This window comes from Rhinoderma darwinii, chromosome 9 (genome assembly GCF_050947455.1).
Source record: "Rhinoderma darwinii isolate aRhiDar2 chromosome 9, aRhiDar2.hap1, whole genome shotgun sequence".
NCBI lineage: Eukaryota > Metazoa > Chordata > Amphibia > Anura > Rhinodermatidae > Rhinoderma > Rhinoderma darwinii.
The window spans coordinates 82527539-82536622 of NC_134695.1; positions in this window are offsets into that span (position 1 = coordinate 82527539).

Here is a 9084-nt window from a genome sequence, read left to right on the forward strand (position 1 = left end):
CGGTCGTGTGCATGGGGTCTTATTGTGTGTGACTGCTGCTGACTCTTTCTGTATTTAGTGAGATACTCAGATTAAGGCCCCATGCACACGACAGTAGATTATATCCGTAATATCATACCGTAATTACGGACCCATTCATGTATTTATGGGAAGGTGTCCGTGCTGTAGAAGCCTTCTGTAAAAAATAGGACATGTCCTATTTTTTTTATTTTACGAACCATGCTCCCCATACTTTATTTTGGGAGCACGGTACGCAAACGCAGATGACTGTCTGCAGCTGGCCATGCCTGTAATCACGGACCGTGATTACAGGCACTGTCATGTGCATGGGGCCTAACCCTTTACAAATAGCTGTATCCTCCTCCTCCAGCAGATTAAAGGGGTATTCACTTGAATGGGGATGACCTGCAGTACCAGGCACAGCCGCTACTAAATGTACAGTGCTGTGTCTGGTAAACAATGAAGGGGATGCGGCACTGAACAGGACACCATGGCCCTTACAATCAAATGATTGGTGGGGTGCCGGGAGTCAGATCCAACCGATCTGATATTGATAGCCTATTTGAAGGGCAAGGTACCACATTTCAGCAGGCCGCAAACCACGGCCACAAGCAGCAGGGTTTTCAAATAGACTGTTAATTACCTGCACAATTTTACAAGTAAACAGCAGCTTTATCTGCAAAACGGCATGGTCCTAAACAATCAATCTAAATAGCCTCTTAGTATTGTGGGTAAAACGGCTGTTTAACGGCCACCGCTATGTGGGATCATACCCTAAGGATAAGCCATTAATATCAAAGTTCCAAAACAAAACCTCTAGACCATGATCACACACTCAGTTTTGATGACGTTTTTGGCATAATTTTTGGAGCCAAAGCCAGAAGTGGATCTAAAAAGGAAGGCATGGTGTAAAGGAAAGACTGATGCATCTCTTATCTTGTGTCCACTTCTGTTTTAGGCTTAAAAAACTGCACCAAAAACGTCATCAAAACAGTGTGTGTGATCCCCTAATCAGCTGTATCCTCCCCCTCTAGCAGATATACCCTTTATACATGGTTGATAAATGGCAATATTCTGTATGACGTAAAGTTCATGCTCGAGATGAAATAATTTTTTCTGCCCAATTTGCGTTTCACTGATTTGTCACCAATTACGAGGTATTGGGGATTTAATCTGTCAGGTTTGAGATTCACTCTTGGTGAATTTTTGAGAAAAATAGGGGAATCGATTCTCCCATTTGTTCTACGGACCAGCAAATTGATTAAATGGCAAGACAGGTGAATTGATTCACTCACCCCTAATCCTGATCAGTTCTGAGCAGAAGGCTCCACTTTGGCATTCAGATGCTGTACAGAATCAGCTCCTCCCCCTCACAGTTGGTACCTCTCTGAGGAGGTAAGAATCTCATTGGATTTTGACCTCTCTCAAATGAAATTAGCAACTGTGTCCTGTAAGGTCGAGTTCCCACCTAGCATATACGCTGCACAATTTCTGCAACGGTATTCTATGCAGAAAATCTGCAGCATTTACAGTAGCAGCAAAGTGGATGAGATTTCTTCTGCAAGTAAACTGACCTGTGGTGCATATTGTAAAATCTGCAGCATGTTAATTTATCCTGCGTTTCCACTTGAGAATCGTATCGGACTAGTTTTAAAACATGTGCATTTAGCCTTTCAACAAATCTCATGCACACGCTGCAGAAAAATTCTGCTGCGAAAACTTTAATAAATTTACATGCGGTGCAGTTTTGAAATCTGCAGCATGTCAATTTACGCTGCAGAAACGTTGCTCTTTTGTTGCGGGGTTTCCCAACTGAATTTAATGCGGAGAGAAATAGCAAATTTTGCAACTGGAACGCTGCGTTTCCGCCGCAAAAATCACAAATCAGAAGACAAAAAAAATTACTTTTTTTTACCCTTTGGGCATTTCTCTGTTCTACATCCAGACCGACCTCCTGGGATGACGTTTCATCCAATGTGACTGCTGCAGCGTCATCCCAGGAGACCAGACCGCACGGAGAACAGAGGGTGACGCATTGATATGACAACACCTGGGGGTATTACCCTTTTTTTTCTTTATTTCACCACAATTTGGTGTGGTTTTTAGGCCGGAATTCCTTGTAGTGTACTTGGTCAGATATGCTGCGTAGTTTCGTTTTACTCAGCGTATCCGACCCGTGGGAACCCAGCCTAATACTGAGGGAAATCAGCTGTTCTGCTAATGATACATATATAGTAAAGATTTGTAATAATTTAATCTACTGTCACTTTTTGTGTTTTTCTCAGGACTCATAGTTGACTTTATCCAGAATATGCAACATTTTGCTATAGTTGAGGCAACGAAATAAACATTGTACAATCCGGAAATGCACCATATCCATTAACCGCATTTAAAAACAATAACTGCCCTGACTCTAGTCCTGAATATAAAATCAACTGATTAAAACTGCACTGGCTCCCTCTACAGGAAATCACAATACCTGCAACGTTACTAAACCAAAATTAGTTTTTCCCAGTCAACGAAATTCAGTGAGTTTTCTAATTATCTATTCTGGTTGAAATAGGGACTGTTAATAGGTAATGACAAATACTCCTGGATGTGGACTGTCACATTTGCAATGAATGACAAAAAGTTGAAGTAAAGTTTGCTCTGTGGTTGACATAATGACACAAGATTTGATATTTAATGTAAACATAGAACAAGCTGGATATATGTCGTTTAGATGGTGCATGCGCTATTACTTTCCTTTTGCAATGGGTTAATCGGTTCTGAATTGGTATTCTGGTATTCTTTTTATGAAGGCCTATGTGATCCCTTCACAACCACCAATTTACTGAAGCTGAAATCACAATTTATCTATGCCTTCCCATTGCCCCTGTCACATGCAACTCTGTCCTAATCAACTTCATGACATGAGTAAACAGATAAGCACACTCCACTCCTGAAGCACTCTGTGCTTCTGGGAGACATTGAGCACTCACTTGACTCCATATTCCCCTTCTCACATCATGACCTTTCCCTACGTAATTATTATTTAACTCCTTATACGGCACCAAAATACAGTATATGCATGGTTACGTTAAAATTAGGAAAAATAGCAACTTAACCCTTTAGGCCCTAATGTCCAAGCATTTTTTTTCCCATTGTCGCATTCAAAGAGCTATTACTTTTTTTATTTTTCCGTCAACTAAGGCTCTGTTCACATCTGCGTTGGGGTCCCGTTCTGACATTCCGTCTGAGCTTTCCGTCAGAACGGGACCCTGAACAGACACGAAACGGAAACCTGAGGTTTTTGTTTCCTTCACCATTGATTTCAATGGTGACGAATCCAGATCCGATGCCCATTGTTTCCGTTTGTCTCTGTTCTGCACCGGATCCGTAGTTTTGCCAGAAACAATAGCGTAGTCGACTACGCTATTTCTTCCGGCAAAACTAAGGATCCGGTGCAGAACAGAGACAAACGGAAACCATGCAACAAAAAACTAGAAAGACACTGGTAGTTGGCGGGTATATGAATGAATAAGAAAACTACTAATATGCCTAAGGCACAATGAAACCATAATTTCCAACTACTTAAATAATAAAGTAAAGAAATAAAATATAACTTTTATTAATATAGATTTAATATGTCCAAAACAGGGACACACAACATATAAAGGATAATTTAAAGAGTCTCTGTCACCACATTATAAGTGCCCTATCTTCTACATAATGTGATTGGCGCTGTAATGTAGATTATAGCAGTGTTTTTTATTTAGAAAAACTATCATTTTGGAGTTATGACCTATATTAGATTTATGCTAATGACTTTCTTAATGGGCAACTGGGTGTGTTTTACTTTTTGACCAAGTGGGCGTTGTGGAGAGAAGAGTATGACAGTGACCAATCAGCGTCATACACTTCTCTCCATTCATTTACACAGCACATAGTGATCTTATTAGATCACTATGTGCAGCCACATACACACACATTAACGTTACTCAAGTGTCCTGACAATGAATAGGCATCACCTCCAGCCAGGACGTGATGTCTATTCAGAATCCTGACACTTCTCTATAACGTTTGTGTGAGATTTACAGCAAGGCAAGCGTAATCTCATTTTAAATGACAGTTCACAGTGTAATCTTGCGAGATTACAATTGCCTTGCTGTAAATCTCACACAAAGTGTCAGGATTCTGAATAGACATCACGTCCTGGCTGGAGGTGATGCCTATTCATTGTCAGGACACTTGAGTAACGTTAATGTGTGTGTTTGTGGCTGCACATAGTGATCTAATAAGATCACTATGCGCTGTGTAAATGAATGGAGAGAAGTGTATAACGCTGACTGGTCACTGATTGGTCAGCGTCATACACTTCTCTCCACAACGCCCACTTGGTCAAAAAGTAAAACACGCCCAGTTGCCCATTAAGAAAGTCATTAGCATAAATCTAATATAGGTCATAACTCCGTCAAAAATGATTGTTTTTCGAAATAAAAAACACTGCTATAATCTACATTACAGCGCCGATCACATTATGTAGAAGATAGGGCACTTATAATGTGATGACAGAGACGCTTTAATCAATGTTGGCTAGAAAAGCGTGTTGAATCAGAGTACGTTGCTGCAACATATAAGTGAATACTTGTAGTGACTGAATGCAAAGTGCATCGGCCAGCAGATGCAGACTACTGAACTAGCCACTAGATAACTATTAGATGTCAATAGTAATTTTAGCCTAAAAATAAAATAAAAACCACGACAGTCCCCCCGTCATTTCTTAACTTTTTTGGGGGAAATAGAAAAAAACAGCAATTCCGATATTGTTCTGTGCGTCTTAAATTTGCGCAGTTTACCGAGCGGAGTAAAAAACATGTCTCCTTTATTCTATGGGTTGGTACGATTACGATGATACCACATATGTAGAGGTTTTTTATGTTTCACTACTTTTGAACAATAGAAACACTTTTAAACTAAAATTATTTGTTTTTGCATCGTCGCTTTCCAAGAGTCATGACTCTTAATTTTCTGTCAATATAGTGATACCCACACTGTTTTTTTGCAGGAGAAAACTTAGTTTACGTAGGTATTTTTTTGTGGTACATGGGACTTATTGATGAACTTTTTTTATTACTTTTTTTTGGGTGGCGTTGGAAAAAAATAGCAATTCCGCCATGTTTTTTTCCATTTTTTATGGTGTTTACATTGCACCTTAAATTACATGTTAACTTCATTGTTTGGGTCATTACAATCGCAGCGATTTTTTTATTTTTTTTACTGTGCATCTTTATTAATAATTTTTGTTTAACATTACTTCTTTTTTCAGTCTCACTAGGGTACTTCACTGTGCGATCTTTTGATCGCAGATATAATGCTTTGGTATACTCAGAATACCAAAGCATTATTGCTTGTCGGTGTAAAACTGACAGGCAATCTATTATGCCATGCCTCTGGCACGGCCTAATAGGCATATAGCATGCGCCTGGGTTCATTTGTTAGGCCTCTGGCTGCCATGGCACAACAACGGAAGCCCACAATCACATCTGCAGGCCTCTTATGGGAGAAAGAGGTAGCCCCCTCCCTCTAAGCCACTTAATACCCATGATCGCTATTGACCACAACATTTAAGGGGTTAAACGGCCGCGATCAAAGGAAACTTTGATCGCTACCGTTGAAGCAGGTGCCCGGCTGTCATCAAACAGCCGAGCACCCGCTCCAGCCTGCACGGGACACACCCTGAGGACTTAGACTAGGCTGCTGTAAAAAGGTGGCAGCCTAGACTAGGGCCCCTTAGTGACTGCCATGAAAAGGCATATCGGTGAGGGGTTAAAGAATGACAAACATTCTTCTGTAGGGATACAAGTAGTTATAATACTCTACAGTCTTCTTTGAGACTTATATTACCATTTCCTCAAACTATTTACCTGCAGTCTTTCATAGTACATTCAAAAGTGTCATTGGCCAAAAAATGTGTGAAATTTTGTTGCTTTTTTTTATTTCCTTAGAGGTGGTCTGATGCTTGAGTGGATCGGTGATTTATTATCACTACATATGTAGCCCCCTACATCACTCAGACAGCCCCTATCAGTCCACATGCAGTGCAATGTACGGTGTGGCTTTTCAATCAGTATGGATCTCAATGTTTCATTCCACTACTCTTTACAGGCAAAACCATCACAGAGGATACATTCTCCTACTGGGGAAAACAAACACTTCATGTTTTTATAGACCCTCAAGTGGCGATCCACCAGGCTAACAAAAATAGCTGTCTTTTTTTTTTCTTTTTTAAATAAACTCAAGTCAAAAATGGAGTTATGGAAGCGACAGACATGAAATTCTACTGTATACAATGCACTGTCCTCATATACTGGATAATTTATAAAGCTTTTAAAGGGGTTTTATGATTAACCCCTTAATGACCAGCCTATTTTAGACCTTAATGACAAAGCCATTTTTTACGTTTTTCCATCGTCGCATTCCAAGAGCTATAACTCTTTTATTTTTGCGTCGACATAGCTGTATAAGGTCTTGTTTTTTGCGGGACAAGTTGTACTTTTTAATAGCACCATTTTGGGGGACATATTATTTATTGATTAACTTTTATTAACTTTTTTTTGGGGGGGGGAATAGAAAAAAACCTGAAATTTCGCCACTCTTTTTCGCGTCTTAAATCAACGGCGTTTACCGTGTGATATAAATAACACAATAACTTTATTCAGCGGGTTGTTACGATTGCAACGATACCAAATTTGTATAGTTTTTGTATGTTTTACTACTTTTACACAGTAAAAACGCTTTTTTTTCAAAATTATTTGTTTTTGTGTCTCCATATTTGAAGAGCCGTAACGGTTTCATTTTTTCGCCGATGCGGTTGTATGAGGGCTTTTTTTTTGCGGGAAGACTTGTAGTTTTTGTTGGTACCATTTTTGAGTAGATGCGACTTTTTGATCACTTTTTATAACATTTTTTTAAAGTCAGGATTCACAGAAAACAGCAATTTTTCCATAGCTTTTTATTACATTTTTTACGGCGTTCACCGTGCGGGTTAAATAATGTTATAGATTTATAGTCGGGGTCGTTACGGACGCGGCGATACCAAATATGTGTAACTTTTTTGCTTTATTTTGGTTTTTTAATAGTAGAGCATTTTGTAAGGGGAAAAGCTGGGTTTTTCATTTTTTTCACATTTTTTTTTTCATTAACTTTATTAAACTTTTTTTTTACTTTTTTACTAGTCCCACTAGGGGACTATAATATGCGATTCTCCGATCGCTATTGTAATACACTGCAATACTTTTGTATTGCAGTGTATTACTGCCTGTCCGTTTAAAACGGACAGGCATCTGCTAGGTCATGCCTCCGGCATGATCTAGCAGGCAGTCGCTCCAGGCAGACCTGGGGGCCTTTATTAGGCCCCCGGCTGCCATTAGAGACACAGACACTCGGCGATCGTATCGCCGGGTGTCGGTGGGAGAGAGAGGGAGCTCCCTCCCTCTCTCCAAAACCACTCAGATGCGGTGCTCGCTATTGCGCACCGCATCTGAAGGGTTAAACGGGTGAGATCGATACTAATATCGATCTCACCCGGCAGAGCAGGGACAATCCCAGCCCTCAGCTGCCTCTAGCAGCTGAGAGCAGGGAGATTTGACACTCCATGCTCTGTTTACTTTATCCTGATGCAGCGCCGTGAAAAGGCGTATGCATCAGAATAAAGCCCATTAGTGGCCGCCGTTAAAAGGCGTATTGGCGGTCACTAACGGGTTAAATAGTTTTGTAAAATGTAAAAAAACAAAACAAAAAAAAAACATTTATAGAAGTGGGTCCAGCAGTTGGAACTGCAAACAATCTTGAGGATCGAGGTTCCTGTATGCTTGTCTCTGATGGTTGTTAGGGTATGTGCACACACACTAATTACGTCCGTAATTGACGGACGTATTTCGGCCGCAAGTACCGGACCCAACACAGTGCAGGGAGCCGGGCTCCTAGCATCATACTTAGGTACGATGCTAGGAGTCCCTGCCTCGCTGCAGGACAACTGTACCGTACTGAAAACATGATTACAGTACGGGACAGTTGTCCTGCAGCGAGGCAGGGACTCCTAGCATCGTACATAAGTATCATGCTAGGAGCCCGGCTCCCTGCACTGTGTTCGGTCCGGGACTTGCGGCCGAAATACGTCCGTCAATTACGGACGTAATTAGTGTGTGTGCACATACCCTTAATCTCCATCAAAATGAAAGCGAGTTATAAAACCCACAAGTTAGAGAAACTCTTGAGTAAGGCTGGGTTCACACGACCTATTTTCAGGCGTAAACGAGGCGTATTATGCCTCGATTTACGCCTGAAAATACGGCTCCAATACGTCGGCAAACATCTGCCCATTCATTTGAATGGGTTTGCCGACGTACTGTGCCGACGACCTGTAATTTACGCATCGTCGTTTGACAGCTGTCAAAAGACGATGCGTAAAATTACAGCCTCGTCAAAAGAAGTGCAGGACACTTCTTGGGACGTTTTTGGAGCTGTTTTCTGATAGACTCTATTGAAAACAGCTCCAAAAACGGCCGAAAAAACGGCGCGAAAACGGCGCGAAAAACACCACGAAAAACGTGAGTTGCTCAAAAAACGTCTGAAAATCAGGTGCGGTTTTCCCTTGAAAACAGCTCCGTATTTTCAGACGTTTTTGGCTCAGCGTGTGAACATACCCTAAAGGTTTTCGCCAACCAATTAATTTTATTAATTTGTTTAAATATGGCTTAAAATAGTTTAAAAAAAAAACGTTTTACGTCGACAACAGATAAATATGTAGGTAAGACCAATTTTAATTTACATGCAAAGAAAATGTACTAGGACCAGTATTCGTTGAATTCAGGGGGGAAAAAAATGTTTGTAAACACACCCTTAGAAACGCTAGAATTTCCTAGCCCCAGAAGATTGCGTGAGATGAGAAAAGGCCCCAAAGACCGGATTTTATCAAGAATACAGTCCGTTGTCTATATTATTTTTACAGTAAATCTAATTTCTTTGAGCATACGGCACTGAACAATGGGGTGATTTATCAGTGGGCTATTTAAATAGAGGGGGCATGCCACCATAATAAGC